Genomic DNA, 24,931 nt, shown 5'->3' on the forward strand with positions numbered 1-24,931 from the left:
ATTGGAGTGGAGAGACTCTTCAAAGTCAAAAGGGTCTTTAAGGGTTTATTAAAAAAGTTTGAGATAATGAAGGAATTTAAATTATTTAATGGACTTATGGTTAATTCTTTTGCACTTGGAATGTATGAATGCCAAAGCTCTGAGCCACATCTGCTGCCCACCGTGAAATGGTGTTTCAACATCGGGGCGGTGCAACATCGGGTCCACCCCTCTCCCCTCAACTGTCAATGTTGTCCATGCATTTTACTGCGACTGTTGCAGATGCATCCCCATTCAATAATTATTATATTTTTAACCCCCATCAACCCTGCCTCAGGCAACTTCTTTCTGGGTTTCCATTTTTTCCTTCCACTTCTCTGTTTGAGAGTTTGCAGCTGTATCCATCTTGTTCACCTCCTGTATCTAACTCCACTTACTCCGATTCTTTCCCATGTCCCTCATCCCTCCACGTGTTCATCCATTTTGTCCCCCAACCCTGACATCAGTGTGTACCTCCCTCTGTTTTTACTGCTATTTTTATTCTGTCACATCATGGTCCACTCGGTGTTCAAACTTCACCACGAGCCTCAACAGTGGATACAAAACAAATTCTAAATGTACAGACAATCAACGACTGTGAGACAAAGCACTGATTCTGCAATCACAACGTTGGATTATAAAAACATAAAATAACATCATTTCCCCAACAAGGAACTTCAATGTAGGAGGGCAGGAGGCCCATGGAAGCCTGTGCCATTATTACCAGACGATTGTTGTTTCTTCTTGGTTGAAGAAGCAGCAGTTAACCTTGAAAAAGACTTCACTGTGACTCCAACGTGGTTCAGGACATCGAGCTCCCAGTCATCGCAGACACTCCAACCATGACGTCACGGAGTGTGTTAAAGGAAAAACATGTCAGAAGTGGGAATCGAACCCACGCCTCCAGAGGAGACTGCGACCTAAACACAGCGCCTTCGACCGCTCAGCCATCCTGACTTGTTGATGTTGCTCGACATGTATGATTTTTGAGAATTTAAAGTTTGCTTTTTGAAAAATTGTTCAACATTTTAACATTTGGAGGGAGAGAAAATCATTTTCTGACGATGCATTCATGGAGTTAATATATAAATAAATTCGATGCATCACCTTTACACGTGGGACTTGACTCTCAAACACGTGGACTTTCCTCTTTGTCACGAGGGACTTTCCTCTTCAGCACAAGAGACTTGCCTCTTTGTCACGTGGGACTTTTCTCTTTGTCACGTCAGACTTTCCTCTTCAGCACTTAAGACTTGCCTCTTTGCCACGAGGGACTTTCCTCTTTGTCATGTGGGACTTTCCCCTTCAGCACGTGAGACTTGCCTCTTTGTCACGTGAGACTTTCCTCTTCAGCACGTGGGACTTTCCTCTTTGTCACGAGGACTTTCCTCTTTGTCACGTGGGTTATTCCTCCTCAGCACGTGAGACTTGACTCTTCAGCACGTGGGACTTTCCTCTTTGTCATGTGGGACTTTCCTCTTCAGCACGTGAGACTTGCCTCTTTGCCACGAGGAACTTTCCTCTTTGTCATGTGGGACTAGCCTCTTTGTCATGTTGTACTTGCATCTTCAGCACGTGGGACTTTGCTCTTTGCCACGAGGGACTTTCCTCCTTGTCACGTGGGACAAGCCTCTTTATCATGTGGGACTTTCCTCTTCGACACTTTGGATTTTCCTCTTTGTCATGTGGGACTTTCTGCTTTGCGATGTGATTCTTGCCTTTTTTCCAAGTGGGACTAACATTCTTGCCACATCGGGCTTTCCTCTTCATCACGTGGGTCTTGGCTCATTGCCAGGTAGAAGTTTCCCCATGCCACAAACCAAGATGAGCAGAATCTGAAAAAAAGATAACTTAATTAATTTATTATATTTTCCACCCACACAGTTTGGAACTGATGTTGTTTTCTCATTGGCGGCCTTTGTATTATCACTGGTGTCCCTCAAGTGTTATTGCAGAAGCCCCTCAGACATGTGTAACAGGTTCCAAGGTGTCTTAGGGAACTATTAGGGTTCTCATCGAGTCTTTTGGGCATTTGGGTTCTGAAGGGTCCCATAGGGTCTTTGGGGTTTCAAGGGTCTTTGTGGTTGCAAAGTGTATTGGGGGTCTTAAGTGTCTTTAGAGTCTTAAAATATCTGAGTGGTCTTCAGAGTTGTTGGTGTATTCATGGACCATATTGGCCAAAAATATGTTAAACTTTTTATGGGTCTAAATGTTCTTCAGGGTATTTAGGGTATTCTGCGTCTTTGGGGTTTCGAGGGTCTTTGTAGTTTTACAGGTCTTTTGGGGTCTTTAAGCATTTCATGGATTTTCGGCGTTTCAAGGGTCATAAGGGTCTCATGTGTCATTGGAGTGGAGAGACTCTTCAAAGTCAAAAGGGTCTTTAAGGGTTTATTAAAAAAGTTTGAGATAACGAAGGAATTTAAATTATTTAATGGACTTATGGTTAATTCTGTTGCACTTGGTATGTATGAATGCCAAAGCTCTGAGCCACATATGCTGCCCACCGTGAAAAGGTGTTTCAACATCGGGGCGGTGCAACATCGGGTCCACCCCTCTATCCTCAACTGTCAATGTTGTCCATGCATTTTACTGCGACTGTTCCAGATGCATCCCCATTCAATAATTATTATATTTTTAACCCCCATCAACCCTGCCTCAGGCAACTTCTTTCTGGGTTTCCATTTTTTCCTTCCACTTCTCTGTTTGAGAGTTTGCAGCTGTATCCATCTTGTTCACCTCCTGTATCTAACTCCCCTTACTCCGATTCATTCCCATGTCCCTCATCCCTCAACGTGTTCATCCATTTTGTCCCCCAACCCTGATATCAGTGTGTACCCCCTCTGTTTTTACTGCTATTTTTGTTCTGTCACATCATGGTCCATTCTGTGTTCAAACTTCACCACGAGCATCAACAGTGGATACAAAACAAATTCTAAATGTACAGACAATCAACGACTGAGACAAAGCACTGATTCTGCAATCACAACATTGGATTATAAAAACATAAAATAACATCATTTCCCCAACAAGGAACTTCAATGTAGGAGGGCAGGAGGCCCATTGAAGCCTGTGCCATTATGACCAGACGATTGTTGTTTCTTCTTGGTTGAAGATGCAGCAGTTTACCTTGAATAAGACTTCACTGTGACTCCAACGTGGTTCAGGACATCGAGCTCCCAGTCATCGCAGACACTCCACCCATGACGTCACGGAGTGTGTTTAAAGAAAAACATGTCAGAAGTGGGAATCGAACCCACGCCTCCAGAGGAGACTGCGACCTAAACACAGCGCCTTAGACCGCTCGGCCATCCTGACTTGTTGATGTTGCTCGACATGTATGATTTTTGAGAATTTAAAGTTTGCTTTTTGAAAAATTGTTCAACATTTTAACATTTGGAGGGAGAGAAAATCATTTTCTGACGATGCATTCATGGAGTTAATATATAAATAAATTCGATGCATCACCTTCACACGTGGGACTTGACTCTCAAACACGTGAGACTTGCCTCTTAACCACGAGGGACTTTCCTCTTTGTCACGAGGGACTTTCCTCTTCAGCACAAGAGACTTGCCTCTTTGTCACGTGGGACTTTCCTCTTTGTCACGTCAGACTTTCCTCTTCAGCACGTGAGACTTGCCTCTTTGCCACGAGAGACTTTCCTCTTTGTCACGTGGGACTAACCTCTTTGCCACGAGGGGCTTTCCTCTTTGTCACGTGGGACTTTCCTCTTTGTCATGTGGGACTTTCCCCTTCAGCACGTGAGACTTGCCTCTTTGTCACGTGGGACTAGCCTCTTTGTCACGTGAGACTTTCCTCTTTGTCACGTGGGACTTTCCTTTTTGTCACGTGGGACTTTCCTTTTTGTCACATGGGACGAGCCTCTTTGTCACGTGGGATGAGCCCCTTTGCCACGAGGGACTTTCCTCTTTGTCACGTGGGACGATCCTCTTTGTCACGTGAGACGAGCCTCTTTGTCACATGGGACTCGCCTCTTTGTCACGTCGGACTAGCCTCTTTGTCACGAGGGACTTTCCTCTTTGTCACGTGCGACTAGCCTCGTTGTCATGTGGGACTTTCCCCTTCAGCACGTGAGACTTGCCTCTTAGTCACATGAGACTTTCCTCTTCAGCACGTGGGACTTTCCTCTTTGTCACGAGGACTTTCCTCTTTGTCACGTGGGTCTTTCCTCCTCAGCACGTGAGACTTGAATCTTCAGCATGTGGGACTTTCCTCTTTGTCATGTGGGACTTTCCTCTTCAGCACGTGAGACTTGCCTCTTTGCCACGAGTAACTTTCCTCTTTGTCATGTGGGACGAGCCTCTTTGTCACGTTGTACTTGCATCTTCAGCACGTGGGACTTTGCTCTTTGCCACGAGGGACTTTCCTCCTTATCACGTGGGCCAAGCCTCTTTATCATGTGGGATTTACCTCTTCGACATGTGAGACTTGCTTCTTCGACACGTGGGAATTATGTAATTGTCACTTGGGACTTCTTTCTTCGATATGTGGGACTTTCCTCTTCGACACTTTGGATTTTCCTCATTGTCATGTGGGACTTTCCGCTTTGTGATGTGATCCTTGCCTCTTTTCCAAGTGGGACTTACATCCTTGCCACGTCGGGCTTTCCTCTTCATCACGTGGGTCTTGGCTCATTGCCAGGTAGAAGTTTCCCCATGCCACAAACCAAGATGAGCAGAATCTGAAAAAAAGACAACTTAATTAATTTATTATATTTTCCACCCACACAGTTTGGAACTGATGTTGTTTTCTCATTGGCGGCCTTTGTATTATCACTGGTGTCCCTCAAGTGTTATTGCAGAAGCCCCTCAGACATGTGTAACAGGTTCCAAAGTGTCTTCGGGAACTATTAGGGTTCTCATCGAGTCTTTTGGGTATTTGGGTTCCGAAGGGTCCCATAGGGTCTTTGGGGTTTCAAGGGTCTTTGTGGTCGCAAAGTGTATTGGGGGTCTTAAGTGTCTTTAGGGTCTTAAAATATCTGAGTGGTCTTCAGAGTTGTTGGTCTATTCATGGACCATATTGGTCAAAAATATGTTAAACTTTTTATGGGTCTAAATGTTCTTCAGGGTATTTAGGGTATTCTGCGTCTTTGGGGTTTCGAGGGTCTTTGTAGTTTTACGGGTCTTTTGGGGTCTTTAAGCATTTCATGGATTTTCGGGGATTCAAGGGTCATAAGGGTCTCATGTGTCATTGGAGTGGAGAGACTCTTCAAAGTCAAAAGGGTCTTTAAGGGTTTATTAAAAAAGTTTGAGATAATGAAGGAATTTAAATTATTTAATGGACTTATGGTTAATTCTGTTGCACTTGGTATATATGAATGCCAAAGCTCAGCCACATATGCTGCCCACCGTGAAATGGTGTTTCAACATCGAGGCGGTGCAACATCGGGTCCACCCCTCTCTCCTCAACTGTCAATGTTGTCCATGCATTTTACTGTGACTGTTACAGATGCATCCCCATTCAATAATTATTATATTTTTAACCCCCATCAACCCTGCCTCAGGCAACTTCTTTCTGGGTTTCCATTTTTTCCTTCCACTTCTCTGTTTGAGAGTTTGCAGCTGTATCCATCTTGTTCACCTCCTGTATCTAACTCCACTTACTCCGATTCTTTCCCATGTCCCTCATCCCTCCACGTGTTCATCCATTTTGTCCCCCAACCCTGACATCAGTGTGTACCTCCCTCTGTTTTTACTGCTATTTTTGTTCTGTCACATCATGGTCCATTCTGTGTTCAAACTTCACCACGAGCCTCAACAGTGGATACAAAACAAATTCAAAATGTACAGACAATCAACGACTGTGAGACAAAGCACTGATTCTGCAATCACAACGTTGGATTGTAAAAACATAAAATAACATCATTTCCCCAACAAGGAACTTCAATGTAGGAGGGCAGGAGGCCCATCGAAGCCTGTGCCATTATTACCAGACGATTGTTGTTTCTTCTTGGTTGAAGATGCAGCAGTTAACCTTGAAAAAGACTTCACTGTGACTCCAACGTGGTTCAGGACATCGAGCTCCCAGTCATCGCAGACACTCCAACCATGACGTCACGGAGTGTGTTAAAAGAAAAACATGTCAGAAGTGGGAATCGAACCCACGCCTCCAGAGGAGACTGGGACCTAAACACAGCGCCTTCGACCGCTCGGCCATCCTGACCTGTTGATGTTGCTCGACATGTATGATTTTTGAGAATTTAAAGTTTGCTTTTTGAAAAATTGTTCAACATTTTAACATTTGGAGGGAGAGAAAATCATTTTCTGACGATGCATTCATGGAGTTAATATGTAAATAAATTCGATGCATCACCTTCACACGTGGGACTTGACTCTCAAACACGTGGGACTTTCCTCTTCAGCACGTGAGACTTGCCTCTTTACCACGAGGGACTTTCCTCTTTGTCACGAGGGACTTTCCTCTTCAGCACAAGAGACTTGCCTCTTTGTCACGTGGGACTTTTCTCTTTGTCACGTCAGACTTTCCTCTTCAGCACTTAAGACTTGCCTCTTTGCCACGAGGGACTTTCCTCTTTGTCATGTGGGACTTTCCCCTTCAGCACGTGAGACTTGCCTCTTTGTCACGTGAGACTTTCCTCTTCAGCACGTGGGACTTTCCTCTTTGTCACGAGGACTTTCCTCTTTGTCACGTGGGTTATTCCTCCTCAGCACGTGAGACTTGACTCTTCAGCACGTGGGACTTTCCTCTTTGTCATGTGGGACTTTCCTCTTCAGCACGTGAGACTTGCCTCTTTGCCACGAGGAACTTTCCTCTTTGTCATGTGGGACTAGCCTCTTTGTCATGTTGTACTTGCATCTTCAGCACGTGGGACTTTGCTCTTTGCCACGAGGGACTTTCCTCCTTGTCACGTGGGACAAGCCTCTTTATCATGTGGGACTTTCCTCTTCGACACTTTGGATTTTCCTCTTTGTCATGTGGGACTTTCTGCTTTGCGATGTGATTCTTGCCTTTTTCCAAGTGGGACTAACATTCTTGCCACATCGGGCTTTCCTCTTCATCACGTGGGTCTTGGCTCATTGCCAGGTAGAAGTTTCCCCATGCCACAAACCAAGATGAGCAGAATCTGAAAAAAAGATAACTTAATTAATTTATTATATTTTCCACCCACACAGTTTGGAACTGATGTTGTTTTCTCATTGGCGGCCTTTGTATTATCACTGGTGTCCCTCAAGTGTTATTGCAGAAGCCCCTCAGACATGTGTAACAGGTTCCAAGGTGTCTTAGGGAACTATTAGGGTTCTCATCGAGTCTTTTGGGCATTTGGGTTCTGAAGGGTCCCATAGGGTCTTTGGGGTTTCAAGGGTCTTTGTGGTTGCAAAGTGTATTGGGGGTCTTAAGTGTCTTTAGAGTCTTAAAATATCTGAGTGGTCTTCAGAGTTGTTGGTGTATTCATGGACCATATTGGCCAAAAATATGTTAAACTTTTTATGGGTCTAAATGTTCTTCAGGGTATTTAGGGTATTCTGCGTCTTTGGGGTTTCGAGGGTCTTTGTAGTTTTACAGGTCTTTTGGGGTCTTTAAGCATTTCATGGATTTTCGGCGTTTCAAGGGTCATAAGGGTCTCATGTGTCATTGGAGTGGAGAGACTCTTCAAAGTCAAAAGGGTCTTTAAGGGTTTATTAAAAAAGTTTGAGATAACGAAGGAATTTAAATTATTTAATGGACTTATGGTTAATTCTGTTGCACTTGGTATGTATGAATGCCAAAGCTCTGAGCCACATATGCTGCCCACCGTGAAAAGGTGTTTCAACATCGGGGCGGTGCAACATCGGGTCCACCCCTCTATCCTCAACTGTCAATGTTGTCCATGCATTTTACTGCGACTGTTCCAGATGCATCCCCATTCAATAATTATTATATTTTTAACCCCCATCAACCCTGCCTCAGGCAACTTCTTTCTGGGTTTCCATTTTTTCCTTCCACTTCTCTGTTTGAGAGTTTGCAGCTGTATCCATCTTGTTCACCTCCTGTATCTAACTCCCCTTACTCCGATTCATTCCCATGTCCCTCATCCCTCAACGTGTTCATCCATTTTGTCCCCCAACCCTGATATCAGTGTGTACCCCCTCTGTTTTTACTGCTATTTTTGTTCTGTCACATCATGGTCCATTCTGTGTTCAAACTTCACCACGAGCATCAACAGTGGATACAAAACAAATTCTAAATGTACAGACAATCAACGACTGAGACAAAGCACTGATTCTGCAATCACAACATTGGATTATAAAAACATAAAATAACATCATTTCCCCAACAAGGAACTTCAATGTAGGAGGGCAGGAGGCCCATTGAAGCCTGTGCCATTATGACCAGACGATTGTTGTTTCTTCTTGGTTGAAGATGCAGCAGTTTACCTTGAATAAGACTTCACTGTGACTCCAACGTGGTTCAGGACATCGAGCTCCCAGTCATCGCAGACACTCCACCCATGACGTCACGGAGTGTGTTTAAAGAAAAACATGTCAGAAGTGGGAATCGAACCCACGCCTCCAGAGGAGACTGCGACCTAAACACAGCGCCTTAGACCGCTCGGCCATCCTGACTTGTTGATGTTGCTCGACATGTATGATTTTTGAGAATTTAAAGTTTGCTTTTTGAAAAATTGTTCAACATTTTAACATTTGGAGGGAGAGAAAATCATTTTCTGACGATGCATTCATGGAGTTAATATATAAATAAATTCGATGCATCACCTTCACACGTGGGACTTGACTCTCAAACACGTGAGACTTGCCTCTTAACCACGAGGGACTTTCCTCTTTGTCACGAGGGACTTTCCTCTTCAGCACAAGAGACTTGCCTCTTTGTCACGTGGGACTTTCCTCTTTGTCACGTCAGACTTTCCTCTTCAGCACGTGAGACTTGCCTCTTTGCCACGAGAGACTTTCCTCTTTGTCACGTGGGACTAACCTCTTTGCCACGAGGGGCTTTCCTCTTTGTCACGTGGGACTTTCCTCTTTGTCATGTGGGACTTTCCCCTTCAGCACGTGAGACTTGCCTCTTTGTCACGTGGGACTAGCCTCTTTGTCACGTGAGACTTTCCTCTTTGTCACGTGGGACTTTCCTTTTTGTCACGTGGGACTTTCCTTTTGTCACATGGGACGAGCCTCTTTGTCACGTGGGATGAGCCCCTTTGCCACGAGGGACTTTCCTCTTTGTCACGTGGGACGATCCTCTTTGTCACGTGAGACGAGCCTCTTTGTCACATGGGACTCGCCTCTTTGTCACGTCGGACTAGCCTCTTTGTCACGAGGGACTTTCCTCTTTGTCACGTGCGACTAGCCTCGTTGTCATGTGGGACTTTCCCCTTCAGCACGTGAGACTTGCCTCTTAGTCACATGAGACTTTCCTCTTCAGCACGTGGGACTTTCCTCTTTGTCACGAGGACTTTCCTCTTTGTCACGTGGGTCTTTCCTCCTCAGCACGTGAGACTTGAATCTTCAGCATGTGGGACTTTCCTCTTTGTCATGTGGGACTTTCCTCTTCAGCACGTGAGACTTGCCTCTTTGCCACGAGTAACTTTCCTCTTTGTCATGTGGGACGAGCCTCTTTGTCACGTTGTACTTGCATCTTCAGCACGTGGGACTTTGCTCTTTGCCACGAGGGACTTTCCTCCTTATCACGTGGGCCAAGCCTCTTTATCATGTGGGATTTACCTCTTCGACATGTGAGACTTGCTTCTTCGACACGTGGGAATTATGTAATTGTCACTTGGGACTTCTTTCTTCGATATGTGGGACTTTCCTCTTCGACACTTTGGATTTTCCTCATTGTCATGTGGGACTTTCCGCTTTGTGATGTGATCCTTGCCTCTTTTCCAAGTGGGACTTACATCCTTGCCACGTCGGGCTTTCCTCTTCATCACGTGGGTCTTGGCTCATTGCCAGGTAGAAGTTTCCCCATGCCACAAACCAAGATGAGCAGAATCTGAAAAAAAGACAACTTAATTAATTTATTATATTTTCCACCCACACAGTTTGGAACTGATGTTGTTTTCTCATTGGCGGCCTTTGTATTATCACTGGTGTCCCTCAAGTGTTATTGCAGAAGCCCCTCAGACATGTGTAACAGGTTCCAAAGTGTCTTCGGGAACTATTAGGGTTCTCATCGAGTCTTTTGGGTATTTGGGTTCCGAAGGGTCCCATAGGGTCTTTGGGGTTTCAAGGGTCTTTGTGGTCGCAAAGTGTATTGGGGGTCTTAAGTGTCTTTAGGGTCTTAAAATATCTGAGTGGTCTTCAGAGTTGTTGGTCTATTCATGGACCATATTGGTCAAAAATATGTTAAACTTTTTATGGGTCTAAATGTTCTTCAGGGTATTTAGGGTATTCTGCGTCTTTGGGGTTTCGAGGGTCTTTGTAGTTTTACGGGTCTTTTGGGGTCTTTAAGCATTTCATGGATTTTCGGGGATTCAAGGGTCATAAGGGTCTCATGTGTCATTGGAGTGGAGAGACTCTTCAAAGTCAAAAGGGTCTTTAAGGGTTTATTAAAAAAGTTTGAGATAATGAAGGAATTTAAATTATTTAATGGACTTATGGTTAATTCTGTTGCACTTGGTATATATGAATGCCAAAGCTCAGCCACATATGCTGCCCACCGTGAAATGGTGTTTCAACATCGGGGCGGTGCAACATCGGGTCCACCCCTCTCTCCTCAACTGTCAATGTTGTCCATGCATTTTACTGTGACTGTTACAGATGCATCCCCATTCAATAATTATTATATTTTTAACCCCCATCAACCCTGCCTCAGGCAACTTCTTTCTGGGTTTCCATTTTTTCCTTCCACTTCTCTGTTTGAGAGTTTGCAGCTGTATCCATCTTGTTCACCTCCTGTATCTAACTCCACTTACTCCGATTCTTTCCCATGTCCCTCATCCCTCCACGTGTTCATCCATTTTGTCCCCCAACCCTGACATCAGTGTGTACCTCCCTCTGTTTTTACTGCTATTTTTGTTCTGTCACATCATGGTCCATTCTGTGTTCAAACTTCACCACGAGCCTCAACAGTGGATACAAAACAAATTCAAAATGTACAGACAATCAACGACTGTGAGACAAAGCACTGATTCTGCAATCACAACGTTGGATTGTAAAAACATAAAATAACATCATTTCCCCAACAAGGAACTTCAATGTAGGAGGGCAGGAGGCCCATCGAAGCCTGTGCCATTATTACCAGACGATTGTTGTTTCTTCTTGGTTGAAGATGCAGCAGTTAACCTTGAAAAAGACTTCACTGTGACTCCAACGTGGTTCAGGACATCGAGCTCCCAGTCATCGCAGACACTCCAACCATGACGTCACGGAGTGTGTTAAAAGAAAAACATGTCAGAAGTGGGAATCGAACCCACGCCTCCAGAGGAGACTGGGACCTAAACACAGCGCCTTCGACCGCTCGGCCATCCTGACCTGTTGATGTTGCTCGACATGTATGATTTTTGAGAATTTAAAGTTTGCTTTTTGAAAAATTGTTCAACATTTTAACATTTGGAGGGAGAGAAAATCATTTTCTGACGATGCATTCATGGAGTTAATATGTAAATAAATTCGATGCATCACCTTCACACGTGGGACTTGACTCTCAAACACGTGGGACTTTCCTCTTCAGCACGTGAGACTTGCCTCTTTACCACGAGGGACTTTCCTCTTTCTCACGAGGGACTTTCCTCTTCAGCACAAGAGACTTGCCTCTTTGTCACGTGGGACTTTTCTCTTTGTCACGTCAGACTTTCCTCTTCAGCACTGAAGACTTGCCTCTTTGCCACGAGGGACTTTCCTCTTTGTCACGTGGGACTTTCCTCCTCAGCACGTGGGACTTTCCACTTTGTCACGTGGGACTTTCCTCTTTGTCATGTGGGACTTTCCCCTTCAGCACGTGAGACTTGCCTCTTTGTCACGTGAGACTTTCCTCTTCACACGTGGGACTTTCCTCTTTGTCACGAGGACTTTCCTCTTTGTCACGTGGGTTATTCCTCCTCAGCACCTGAGACTTGACTCTTCTGCATGTGGGACTTTCCTCTTTGTCATGTGGGACTTTCCTCTTCAGCACGTGAGACTTGCCTCTTTGCCACGAGGAACTTTCCTCTTTGTCATGTGGGACAAGCCTCTTTGTCACGTTGTACTTGCATCTTCAGCACGTGGGACTTTGCTCTTTGCCACGAGGGACTTTCCTCCTTGTCACGTGGGACAAGCCTCTTTATCATGTGGGATTTACCTCTTCGACATGTGAGACTTGCTTCTTCGACATGTGGGAATTATGTAATTGTCACTTGGGACTTCTTTCTTCGATATGTGGGACTTTCCTCTTCGACACTTTGGATTTTCCTCTTTGTCATGTGGGACTTTCTGCTTTGCGATGTGATTCTTGCCTTTTTTCCAAGTGGGACTAACATCCTTGCCACATCGGGCTTTCCTCTTCATCACGTGGGTCTTGGCTCATTGCCAGGTGGAAGTTTCCCCATGCCACAAACCAAGATGAGCAGAATCTGAAAAAAAGATAACTTAATTAATTTATTATATTTTCCACCCACACAGTTTGGAACTGATGTTGTTTTCTCATTGGCGGCCTTTGTATTATCACTGGTGTCCCTCAAGTGTTATTGCAGAAGCCCCTCAGACATGTGTAACAGGTTCCAAGGTGTCTTAGGGAACTATTAGGGTTCTCATCGAGTCTTTTGGGCATTTGGGTTCTGAAGGGTCCCATAGGGTCTTTGGGGTTTCAAGGGTCTTTGTGGTTGCAAAGTGTATTGGGGGTCTTAAGTGTCTTTAGAGTCTTAAAATATCTGAGTGGTCTTCAGAGTTGTTGGTGTATTCATGGACCATATTGGCCAAAAATATGTTAAACTTTTTATGGGTCTAAATGTTCTTCAGGGTATTTAGGGTATTCTGCGTCTTTGGGGTTTCGAGGGTCTTTGTAGTTTTACAGGTCTTTTGGGGTCTTTAAGCATTTCATGGATTTTCGGCGTTTCAAGGGTCATAAGGGTCTCATGTGTCATTGGAGTGGAGAGACTCTTCAAAGTCAAAAGGGTCTTTAAGGGTTTATTAAAAAAAGTTTGAGATAACGAAGGAATTTAAATTATTTAATGGACTTATGGTTAATTCTGTTGCACTTGGTATGTATGAATGCCAAAGCTCTGAGCCACATATGCTGCCCACCGTGAAAAGGTGTTTCAACATCGGGGCGGTGCAACATCGGGTCCACCCCTCTATCCTCAACTGTCAATGTTGTCCATGCATTTTACTGCGACTGTTCCAGATGCATCCCCATTCAATAATTATTATATTTTTAACCCCCATCAACCCTGCCTCAGGCAACTTCTTTCTGGGTTTCCATTTTTTCCTTCCACTTCTCTGTTTGAGAGTTTGCAGCTGTATCCATCTTGTTCACCTCCTGTATCTAACTCCCCTTACTCCGATTCATTCCCATGTCCCTCATCCCTCAACGTGTTCATCCATTTTGTCCCCCAACCCTGATATCAGTGTGTACCCCCTCTGTTTTTACTGCTATTTTTGTTCTGTCACATCATGGTCCATTCTGTGTTCAAACTTCACCACGAGCATCAACAGTGGATACAAAACAAATTCTAAATGTACAGACAATCAACGACTGAGACAAAGCACTGATTCTGCAATCACAACATTGGATTATAAAAACATAAAATAACATCATTTCCCCAACAAGGAACTTCAATGCAGGAGGGCAGGAGGCCCATTGAAGCCTGTGCCATTATGACCAGACGATTGTTGTTTCTTCTTGGTTGAAGATGCAGCAGTTTACCTTGAATAAGACTTCACTGTGACTCCAACGTGGTTCAGGACATCGAGCTCCCAGTCATCGCAGACACTCCACCCCTGACGTCACGGAGTGTGTTTAAAGAAAAACATGTCAGAAGTGGGAATCGAACCCACGCCTCCAGAGGAGACTGCGACCTAAACACAGCGCCTTAGACCGCTCGGCCATCCTGACTTGTTGATGTTGCTCGACATGTATGATTTTTGAGAATTTAAAGTTTGCTTTTTGAAAAATTGTTCAACATTTTAACATTTGGAGGGAGAGAAAATCATTTTCTGACGATGCATTCATGGAGTTAATATATAAATAAATTCGATGCATCACCTTCACACGTGGGACTTGACTCTCAAACACGTGAGACTTGCCTCTTAACCACGAGGGACTTTCCTCTTTGTCACGAGGGACTTTCCTCTTCAGCACAAGAGACTTGCCTCTTTGTCACGTGGGACTTTCCTCTTTGTCACGTCAGACTTTCCTCTTCAGCACGTGAGACTTGCCTCTTTGCCACGAGAGACTTTCCTCTTTGTCACGTGGGACTAACCTCTTTGCCACGAGGGGCTTTCCTCTTTGTCACGTGGGACTTTCCTCTTTGTCATGTGGGACTTTCCCCTTCAGCACGTGAGACTTGCCTCTTTGTCACGTGGGACTAGCCTCTTTGTCACGTGAGACTTTCCTCTTTGTCACGTGGGACTTTCCTTTTTGTCACGTGGGACTTTCCTTTTTGTCACATGGGACTCGCCTCTTTGTCACGTGGGATGAGCCCCTTTGCCACGAGGGACTTTCCTCTTTGTCACGTGGGACGATCCTCTTTGTCACGTGAGACGAGCCTCTTTGTCACATGGGACTCGCCTCTTTGTCACGTCGGACTAGCCTCTTTGTCACGAGGGACTTTCCTCTTTGTCACGTGCGACTAGCCTCGTTGTCATGTGGGACTTTCCCCTTCAGCACGTGAGACTTGCCTCTTAGTCACATGAGACTTTCCTCTTCAGCACGTGGGACTTTCCTCTTTGTCACGAGGACTTTCCTCTTTGTCACGTGGGTCTTTCCTCCTCAGCACGTGAGACTTGAATCTTCAGCATGTGGGACTTTCCTCTTTGTCATGTGGGACTTTCCTCTTCAGCACGTGAGACTTGCCTCTTTGCCACGAGTAACTTTCCTCTTTGTCATGTGGGACGAGCCTCTTTGTCACGTTGTACTTGCATCTTCAGCACGTGGGACTTTGCTCTTTGCCACGAGGGACTTTCCTCCTTATCACGTGGGCCAAGCCTCTTTATCATGTGGGATTTACCTCTTCGACATGTGAGACTTGCTTCTTCGACACGTGGGAATTATGTAATTGTCACTTGGGACTTCTTTCTTCGATATGTGGGACTTTCCTCTTCGACACTTTGGATTTTCCTCATTGTCATGTGGGACTTTCCGCTTTGTGATGTGATCCTTGCCTCTTTTCCAAGTGGGACTTACATCCTTGCCACGTCGGGCTTTCCTCTTCATCACGTGGGTCTTGGCTCATTGCCAGGTAGAAGTTTCCCCATGCCACAAACCAAGATGAGCAGAATCTGAAAAAAAGACAACTTAATTAATTTATTATATTTTCCACCCACACAGTTTGGAACTGATGTTGTTTTCTCATTGGCGGCCTTTGTATTATCACTGGTGTCCCTCAAGTGTTATTGCAGAAGCCCCTCAGACATGTGTAACAGGTTCCAAAGTGTCTTCGGGAACTATTAGGGTTCTCATCGAGTCTTTTGGGTATTTGGGTTCCGAAGGGTCCCATAGGGTCTTTGGGGTTTCAAGGGTCTTTGTGGTCGCAAAGTGTATTGGGGGTCTTAAGTGTCTTTAGGGTCTTAAAATATCTGAGTGGTCTTCAGAGTTGTTGGTCTATTCATGGACCATATTGGTCAAAAATATGTTAAACTTTTTATGGGTCTAAATGTTCTTCAGGGTATTTAGGGTATTCTGCGTCTTTGGGGTTTCGAGGGTCTTTGTAGTTTTACGGGTCTTTTGGGGTCTTTAAGCATTTCATGGATTTTCGGGGATTCAAGGGTCATAAGGGTCTCATGTGTCATTGGAGTGGAGAGACTCTTCAAAGTCAAAAGGGTCTTTAAGGGTTTATTAAAAAAGTTTGAGATAATGAAGGAATTTAAATTATTTAATGGACTTATGGTTAATTCTGTTGCACTTGGTATGTATTAATGCCAAAGCTCAGCCACATATGCTGCCCACCGTGAAATGGTGTTTCAACATCGGGGCGGTGCAACATCGGGTCCACCCCTCTCTCCTCAACTGTCAATGTTGTCCATGCATTTTACTGTGACTGTTACAGATGCATCCCCATTCAATAATTATTATATTTTTAACCCCCATCAACCCTGCCTCAGGCAACTTCTTTCTGGGTTTCCATTTTTTCCTTCTACTTCTCTGTTTGAGAGTTTGCATCTGTATCCATCTTGTTCACCTCCTGTATCTAACTCCCCTTACTCCGATTCATTCCCATGTCCCTCATCCCTCCACGTGTTCATCCATTTTGTCCCCCAACCCTGACATCAGTGTGTACCCCCTCTGTTTTTACTGCTATTTTTGTTCTGTCACATCATGGTCCATTCTGTGTTCAAACTTCACCACGAGCCTCAACAGTGGATACAAAACAAATTCTAAATGTACAGACAATCAACGGCTGTGAGACAAAGCACTGATTCTGCAATCACAACGTTAGATTATAAAAACATAAAATAACATCATTTCCCCAACAAGGAACTTCAATGGAGGAGGGCAGGAGGCCCATGGAAGCCTGTGCCATTATTACCAGACGATTGTTGTTTCTTCTTGGTTGAAGATGCAGCAGTTAACCTTGAAATAGACTTCACTGTGACTCCAACGTGGTTCAGGACATCGAGCTCCCACTCAAAGCAGACACTCCAACCATGACGTCACGGAGTGTGTTAAAAGAAAAACATGTCAGAAGTGGGAATCGAACCCACGCCTCCAGAGGAGACTGCGACCTAAACACAGCGCCTTAGACCGCTCGGCCATCCTGACTTGTTGATGTTGCTCGACATGTATGATTTTTGAGAATTTAAAGTTTGATTGCTCTTTGAATAATTGTTCAACATTTTAACATTTGGAGGGAGAGAAAGTCATTTTCTGACGATGCATTCATGGAGTTCATATATAAATAAATTCGATGCATCACCTTTACACGTGGGACTTGCCTCTCAAACACATGGGACTTTCCTCTTCAGCAGGTGAGACTTAACTCTTTGCCACGAGGGACTTTCCTTTGTCACGTGGGACTGGCCTCTTTGTCACGTGGGATTTGCCTCTTCGACATGTGAGACTTGCTTCTTCGACACGAGGGTATTCTGTCATTGTCACGTGGGACTTCTTTTTTGATATGTGGGACTTTCCTCTTTGACACTTTGGATTTGCCTCATTGTCACGTGGGACTTTTCGCTTTGCGATGTGATTCTTGCCTCTTTTCCACGTGGGACTCGCCTCCTTGCCACGTCGGGCTTTCCTCTTCATCACGTGGGTCTTGGCTCATTGCCAGGTAGAAGTTCCCCATGCCAAAAACCAAGATAAGTGACTTGATAAGATAAGATAAGAGACTTACAACTTCACTGCATGGTACTTGCCTCTTCGCCATGTGAGAGTTGCATCTTCGACATGTAGGACATGCTTCATTGTCACATGGGAGTTGCCTCTTCACCATTTGGGATTTTCCTCTTTGTAATGTTGGATTTGCCTCTTCGACAAGTGGGATTTGCATATTTGTCATGTGGGACTTGCGTCTACGACACTTGGGACTTGCCTCTTTGTGACTTGGGACTTGGCTCTTCACTACGTGGGTCTTGTCTCTTTATCACTTGAGACTTGCCTTTCAAATTCGTGGGAGTTACCTCTTCGCCACATGGGAGTTGCCTCTTCAACACGAGGAACGTACATCTTTGTCATGTGGGACTTGGCTCTTAAACACGGGGGACTTGGCTGTTTGACTTGTGTGAGTTGCCTCTTTGCCACATGCGACTTGGCTCTTCACCAAGAAGGACTTATCTCTGCAAAACGTGGGACTTCCCTGTTCGCTATGTGGGACTTGCCTCTTCACCATGTGGGAAATGCCTCATTGTCACATTGGAGTTGCATCTTTGACATGTGGGACTTTCCTCTTTGAGACTTGTGACTCAACTCATTGTTACCTGGGTCTTGCCTCTTCGCCATATGGTATTTGCCTCTTTGTCATGTGGGATTTGCCTCTTTGACAAGTAGGACTTGCCTCTTTGACATGTGGGACTTGCCTCTTTGCTTCGTGGGACTTGGCTCTTCGACACGTTGGAATTTCTTCTTCAACAAGTGTGACTTGTCTTATCACCATGAGGGACTTGTCTCTTTGACAGGTGGGACTTGCCACTTCAACACTTGGGACTTGCCACTTCAACACATGGAATTTTCCTTTTGCCAAGAAGGACTTGTCTCTTCGACACGTGGGACTTGCCTTTCACCAAGAAGGACTTATCTCTTCAACACGTGGTACTTGCCACTTCAATACATGGGACTTCCCTCTTTGCTGCATGGGCCTTGCCTCTTTGTCACGTGGAACTTTCCTCTTTGTGACATGGGACATTCCTCTTCGACACATGGGACTTGCCTCTTCGTCACGTGGGCCTTTCCTCTTTGTCACGTGGAACTCACCTCTTTGTGACGTTGGCCTTGCCTCGTCATCACGTGGAACTTTCCTCTTTGTGATGTGGGACTTTCCTCTTCGACACATGGGTCATGACTCTTTCCCATGTGGGACTTGCCTCTTCGCCACGTGGGTCATGCCTCTTTGCCACGTGGGACATGACTCTGCCATGTGGGACTTGCCTCTTCCTCATGTGGGAGTTTTCTCTTTGCCACGGGAGACTTGCCTCTATCTCACATGGGACTTGCCTCTTTGTTACATCGGACTTGCCTCTTCATCATGTGGAACTTGCCACTTTGCCTCATGCGCCTTGACCTTTTGCCATGTGGGACCTGTCTCTTCATCACGTGGGACTTTCCTCTTCGTCCTGTGGGACTTGAATCATTGCCATGTAAAACTTTCTCCATAACAAACCAAGACGAGCAGAACCTGAAAAAAAAGGAAAAATCAATTAATTAATTATATTTTCCACCTGCATGGCTTGGTACTGATGTGGTTTACTCATTGGGGGCCTTTGTATTATATTATCACTGGTGGTCCTCAAGTGTTATTGCAGACGGTCCTCAGACATGTCTAACAGGTTTCTTAGTGTCTTAGGGAACTATTGGTGGTCTAATCGGGTCTATAAGGTCTTCGGTCTCTGAACGATCCGAATGGGTCTTTGGAGTTTTAAGGGTCTTTGGGGTCTTCAATGGTATTGGGGGTCTTAAGTGTCTGAAGCGTCTCAAAATATCTGAGGGGTCTTCAGAGTTTTGGGAGTATTCAAGGATATTATGGGTCTAATGAATCTTAAAGGTCTTATTGGTTTAAATGGTCTTCGGCTTATTTAGGGTATTATGAGTTTTTCGGGGTCTTCAAGCATTTTATGGAATTTAGGGGTCTCATGGATCATTAGGTTCTTAAATGTCTTTGGAGTCGAAAGGGTCTTCAAGGTCTCAAGGGTCTTTTTGGGTTTATCAGAAAAGTTTGAGACAATGAAGGAATTTAAATTATTTTATGGACTTACAGTTAATTAAGTTGCCCTCTTGGTATGACTGAATGCCAAACCTCTGAGCAACTTATGCTGCCCACCGTGAAATTGTGTTACAACATCGGGGCGGTGCAACATCGGGTCCACCCCTCTCTCCTCAACTGTCAATGTTGTCCATGCATTTTACAGCGACTGTTACAGATGCATCCCCATTCAATAATTATGATCTTTTTAACCCCCATCAACCCTCCCTCAGGCAACCTCTTTCTGGGTTTCCATTTTTTCCTTCCACTTCTCTGTTTGAGAGTTTGCATCTGTATCCAGCTTGTTCACCTCCTGTGTCTAACTCCCCTTACTCCCATTCATTCCCATGTCCCTCATCCCTCCACGTGTTCATCCATTTTGTCCCCCAACCCTGATATCATTGTGTACCCCCCCTCTTTTTTTACTGCTATTTTTGTTCTGTCACATCATGGTCCATTCTGTGTTCAAACTTCACCACGAGCCTCAACAGTGGATACAAAACAAATTCTAAATGTACAGACAATCAACGACTGTGAGACAAAGCACTGATTCTGTAATCACAACGTTAGATTATAAAAACATAAAATAACATTATTTCCTAAAAAAAGGAACTTCAATGTAGGAGGGCAGGAGGCCCATCATGGCCTGTGCCATTATTTCCAGACGATTGTTGTTTGTTGTTGGTTGAAGATGCAACAGTTAACCTTGAAAAAGTCTTCACTGTGACTCCGACATGAAGTGTAGTAGATAGGAGAAAAATCGTGCAAATTATTATGCAAGCATCAAATTTGTCATTTCTGTTCTGCAGGGCTTTCTGATCAAATCTGCCCGATTGGCCATTTGAAAATCCCAATTTTGAAAAATTTGAAGAAAAAAAAAAGATGCAGTCATCATTGATGGCTCAGCACTTATCAATGCCCCACCTAAACGCACTTCAAAGATATTTGATGACCATGCAAAAGAAGACATCATCCCAAAGGTGGAATCCTATGGTGCCAGGTACGAGAGGGTGGACGTAGTGTTTGATGTGTACAAGAAGTCAAGTCTGAAGTCCGAGGCAAGGTCGAAAAGGTGGCAAGGAATCAGAATAAGTGACAGGAACCAGTAAGACCCCAAGTAACTGGAGCAGCTTTCTTCGAGATGACAGCAACAAGACTGAACTGTTTCACTTCCTTGCGGAAAAGATGTGTGAAGCACAGACGACAAGCACAGTCATTGTCACAAAAGGAGAAGATGCCATTAGCAACACAAGGAAGTCACTGGATGCTGTGTCTCCATGTTGTCATGAAGAAGCTGACACTCGAATATTTGTACACGCCAGGGATGCAACGACGGATGGTAGCAAGTCCATCATCATTAAGGCTAATGACATGGGCGTACTAGTCATAGCAATATCTGTACTGCCATCCTTACAGGAACTCGGTCTTGAGAGCATGTGGATTGCCTTTGGCCAAGGAGCCAAGGCGCGATGGATTCCAGTCCATGAGGAAGTTTCTGCAATAGGGCCTGAGAAAGACAGAGGGATCTCATACTTCCATGCGTTCACTGGATGTGACGTCGTGTCTACCTTCCGTGGAAAAGGGAAGAAAACTGCATGGCAGACTTGGAACGTCTTTGATGATGTTTCTGAAACATTCACCAATCTCAGCCAGCATCCAACATTGATTCGTGATCTTGACTTTTTTGAAGTTTTTTTTTTTCTTCAAAATTTGGATTTTCAAATGGCCAATCAGGCAGATTTGATTGGAATCGCCTGGAGAACAAATGCGCTAAATTTGATGCTTGTTTCATCATTTGAATGATTCCTCTCAAAAATTGCTGCAATCTGGCCCACGAATCGTTTCAAGACATTGAGCTCCCACTCAGAGCAGACACTCCAACCATGACGTCACGGAGTGTGTTAAAAGACAATGATGTCAGAAGTGGGATTCGAACCCACGCCTCCAGAGGAGACTGCGACCTCAACGCAGCGCCTTAGACCGCTCGGCCATCCTGACTTGTTGTTGTTGCTTGACGTGTACAATTGTTGAGAATTTAATGTTTGATTACTTTTTAAATAATTTTTCAACATTTTTACATTTGGAGGGAGAGAAAATCATTTTCTGACGATGCATTCATGGAGTTAATATATAAATAATTTCGATGCATCACCTTTACACGTGGGACTTGACTCTCAAACACGTGGGACTTTCCTCTTCAGCACGTGAGACTTGCCTCTTTACCACGAGGGACTTTCCTCTTTGTCACGAGGGACTTTCCTCTTCAGCACAAGAGACTTGCCTCTTTGTCACGTGGGACTTTCCTCTTTGTCACGTCAGACTTTCCTCTTCAGCACGTGAGACTTGCCTCTTTGTCACGTGGGATGAGCCCCTTCGTCACGTGGGACGAGCCTCTTTGCCACGAGGGACTTTCCTCTTTGTCACGTGGGACGATCCTCTTTGTCACGTGGGACGAGCCTCTTTGTCACATGGGACTCGCCTCTTTGTCACGTCGGACTAGCCTCTTTGTCACGAGGGACTTTCCTCTTTGTCACGTGGGACTAACCTCTTTGCCACGAGGGGCTTTCCTCTTTGTCACGTGGGACTAGCCTCGTTGTCATGTGGGACTTTCCCCTTCAGCACGTGAGACTTGCCTCTTTGTCACATGAGACTTTCCTCTTCAGCACGTGGGACTTTCCTCTTTGTCACGAGGACTTTCCTCTTTGTCACGTGGGTCTTTCCGCCTCAGCACGTGAGACTTGACTCTTCAGCATGTGGGACTTTCCTCTTTGTCATGTGGGACTTTCCTCTTCAGCACGTGAGACTTGCCTCTTTGCCACGAGGAACTTTCCTCTTTGTCATGTGGGACTAGCCTCTTTGTCACGTTGTACTTGCATCTTCAGCACGTGGGACTTTGCTCTTTGCCACGAGGGACTTTCCTCCTTGTCACGTGGGACAAGCCTTTTTATCATGTGGGATTTACCTCTTCGACATGTGAGACTTGCTTCTTCGACACGTGGGAATTATGTAATTGTCACTTGGGACTTCTTTCTTCGATATGTGGGACTTTCCTCTTCGACACTTTGGATTTTCCTCATTGTCATGTGGGACTTTCCGCTTTGCGATGTGATTCTTGCCTCTTTTCCAAGTGGGACTTACATCCTTGCCACGTCGGGCTTTCCTCTTCATCACGTGGGTCTTGGCTCATTGCCAGGTAGAAGTTTCCCCATGCCACAAACCAAGATGAGCAGAATCTGAAAAAAAGATAACTTAATTAATTTATTATATTTTCCACCCACACAGTTTGGAACTGATGTTGTTTTCTCATTGGCGGCCTTTGTATTATCACTGGTGTCCCTCAAGTGTTATTGCAGAAGCCCCTCAGACATGTGTAACAGGTTCCAAGGTGTCTTAGGGAACTATTAGGGTTCTCATCGAGTCTTTTGGGTATTTGGGTTCTGAAGGGTCCCACAGGGTCTTTGGGGTTTCAAGGGTCTTTGTGGTCGCAAAGTGTATTGGGGGTCTTAAGTGTCTTTAGGGTCTTAAAATATCTGAGTGGTCTTCAGAGTTGTTGGTGTATTCATGGACCATATTGGTCAAAAATATGTTAAACTTTTTATGGGTCTAAATGTTCTTCAGGGTTTTTAGGGTATTCTGCGTCTTTGGGGTTTCGAGGGTCTTTGTAGTTTTACGGGTCTTTTGGGGTCTTTAAGCATTTCATGGATTTTCGGGGATTCAAGGGTCATAAGGGTCTCATGTGTCATTGGAGTGGAGAGACTCTTCAAAGTCAAAAGGGTCTTTAAGGGTTTATTAAAAAAGTTTGAGATAATGAAGGAATTTAAATTATTTAATGGACTTATGGTTAATTCTGTTGCACTTGGTATGTATGAATGCCAAAGCTCAGCCACATATGCTGCCCACCGTGAAATGGTGTTTCAACATCGGGGCGGTGCAACATCGGGTCCACCCCTCTCTCCTCAACTGTCAATGTTGTCCATGCATTTTACTGTGACTGTTACAGATGCATCCCCATTCAATAATTGTTATATTTTTAACCCCCATCAACCCTGCCTCAGGCAACTTCTTTGTGGGTTTCCATTTTTCCTTCCACTTCTCTGTTTGAGAGTTTGCATCTGTATCCATCTTGTTCACCTCCTGTATCTAACTCCCCTTACTCCGATTCATTCCCATGTCCCTCATCCCTCCACGTGTTCATCCATTTTATCCCCCAACCCTGATATCAGTGTGTACCCCCCTCTTTTTTACTGCTATTTTTGTTCTGTCACATCATGGTCCATTCTGTGTTCAAACTTCACCACGAGCCTCAACAGTGGATACAAAACAAATTCTAAATGTACAGACGATCAACGGCTGTGAGACAAAGCACTGATTCTGCAATCACAACATTGGATTATAAAAACATAAAATAACATCATTTCCCCAACAAGGAACTTCAATGGAGGAGGGCAGGAGGCCCATGGAAGCCTGTGCCATTATTACCAGACGATTGTTGTTTCTTCTTGGTTGAAGATGCAGCAGTTAACCTAGAAAAAGACTTCACTGTGACTCCAACGTGGTTCAGGACATCGAGCTCCCACTCAAAGCAGACACTCCAACCATGACGTCACGGAGTGTGTTAAAAGAAAAACATGTCAGAAGTGGGAATCGAACCCACGCCTCCAGAGGAGACTGCGACCTAAACACAGCGCCTTAGACCGCTCGGCCATCCTGACTTGTTGATGTTGCTCGACATGTATGATTTTTGAGAATTTAAAGTTTGATGCTCTTTGAATAATTGTTCAACATTTCAACATTAGGAGGGAGAGAAAATCATTTTCTGACGATGCATTCATGGAGTTAAGACATAAATAAATTCGATGCTTCACCTTTACACGTGGGACTTGCCTCTCAAACACGTGGGACTTTCCTCTTCAGCACGTGAGACTTAACTCTTTGCCACGAGGGACTTGCCTCCTTGCCACGTCGGGCTTTCCTCTTCATCACGTGGGTCTTGGCTCATTGCCAGGTCGAAGTTCCCCATGCCAAAAACCAAGATAAGCGACTTGATAAGATAAGATAAGAGACTTGCTACTTCACTGCATGGTACTTGCCTCTTCGCCATGTGAGAGTTGCATCTTCGACATGTAGGACATGCTTCATTGTCACATGGGAGTTTCCTCTTCACCATTTGGGATTTTCCTCTTTGTAATGTTGGATTTGCCTCTTCGACAAGTGGGATTTGCATATTTGTCATGTGGGACTTGCTTCTACGACACTTGGGACTTGCCTCTTTGTGACTTGGGACTTGGCTCTTCACTATGTGGGTCTTGTCTCTTTATCACTTGAGACTTGCCTTTCAAATTCGTGGGAGTTACCTCTTCGCCACATGGGAGTTGCCTCTTCAACACGAGGAACGTGCATCTTTGTCA

At 44.8% G+C, this 24,931-nt stretch overlaps 9 non-coding genes across 9 annotated transcripts; all 9 read right to left on the reverse strand.

Moving 5' to 3' along the window:
• Positions 1-892: 892 nt before the first annotated feature.
• On the reverse strand, positions 893-975 carry TRNAL-UAG (transfer RNA leucine (anticodon UAG)). The gene has a single exon. It is a non-coding gene; the product is annotated as a tRNA-Leu (tRNA).
• Positions 976-3,250: 2,275 nt separating this feature from the next.
• On the reverse strand, positions 3,251-3,333 carry TRNAL-UAG (transfer RNA leucine (anticodon UAG)). The gene has a single exon. It is a non-coding gene; the product is annotated as a tRNA-Leu (tRNA).
• Positions 3,334-6,116: 2,783 nt separating this feature from the next.
• On the reverse strand, positions 6,117-6,199 carry TRNAL-UAG (transfer RNA leucine (anticodon UAG)). Its single transcript has one exon. It is a non-coding gene; the product is annotated as a tRNA-Leu (tRNA).
• A 2,319-nt stretch (positions 6,200-8,518) lies between these two features.
• On the reverse strand, positions 8,519-8,601 carry TRNAL-UAG (transfer RNA leucine (anticodon UAG)). The gene has a single exon. It is a non-coding gene; the product is annotated as a tRNA-Leu (tRNA).
• A 2,782-nt stretch (positions 8,602-11,383) lies between these two features.
• TRNAL-UAG (transfer RNA leucine (anticodon UAG)) lies at positions 11,384-11,466 on the reverse strand. The gene has a single exon. It is a non-coding gene; the product is annotated as a tRNA-Leu (tRNA).
• A 2,474-nt stretch (positions 11,467-13,940) lies between these two features.
• On the reverse strand, positions 13,941-14,023 carry TRNAL-UAG (transfer RNA leucine (anticodon UAG)). Its single transcript has one exon. It is a non-coding gene; the product is annotated as a tRNA-Leu (tRNA).
• A 2,782-nt stretch (positions 14,024-16,805) lies between these two features.
• TRNAL-UAG (transfer RNA leucine (anticodon UAG)) lies at positions 16,806-16,888 on the reverse strand. Its single transcript has one exon. It is a non-coding gene; the product is annotated as a tRNA-Leu (tRNA).
• A 4,550-nt stretch (positions 16,889-21,438) lies between these two features.
• TRNAL-GAG (transfer RNA leucine (anticodon GAG)) lies at positions 21,439-21,521 on the reverse strand. Its single transcript has one exon. It is a non-coding gene; the product is annotated as a tRNA-Leu (tRNA).
• A 2,631-nt stretch (positions 21,522-24,152) lies between these two features.
• On the reverse strand, positions 24,153-24,235 carry TRNAL-UAG (transfer RNA leucine (anticodon UAG)). Its single transcript has one exon. It is a non-coding gene; the product is annotated as a tRNA-Leu (tRNA).
• Positions 24,236-24,931: the final 696 nt, after the last annotated feature.

The sequence above is a fragment of the Eptatretus burgeri genome, chromosome 2, assembly GCF_056783735.1.
Source record: "Eptatretus burgeri isolate ZD-2024b chromosome 2, Ebu_testis_v1, whole genome shotgun sequence".
Classification (NCBI taxonomy): Eukaryota; Metazoa; Chordata; class Myxini; order Myxiniformes; family Myxinidae; genus Eptatretus; species Eptatretus burgeri.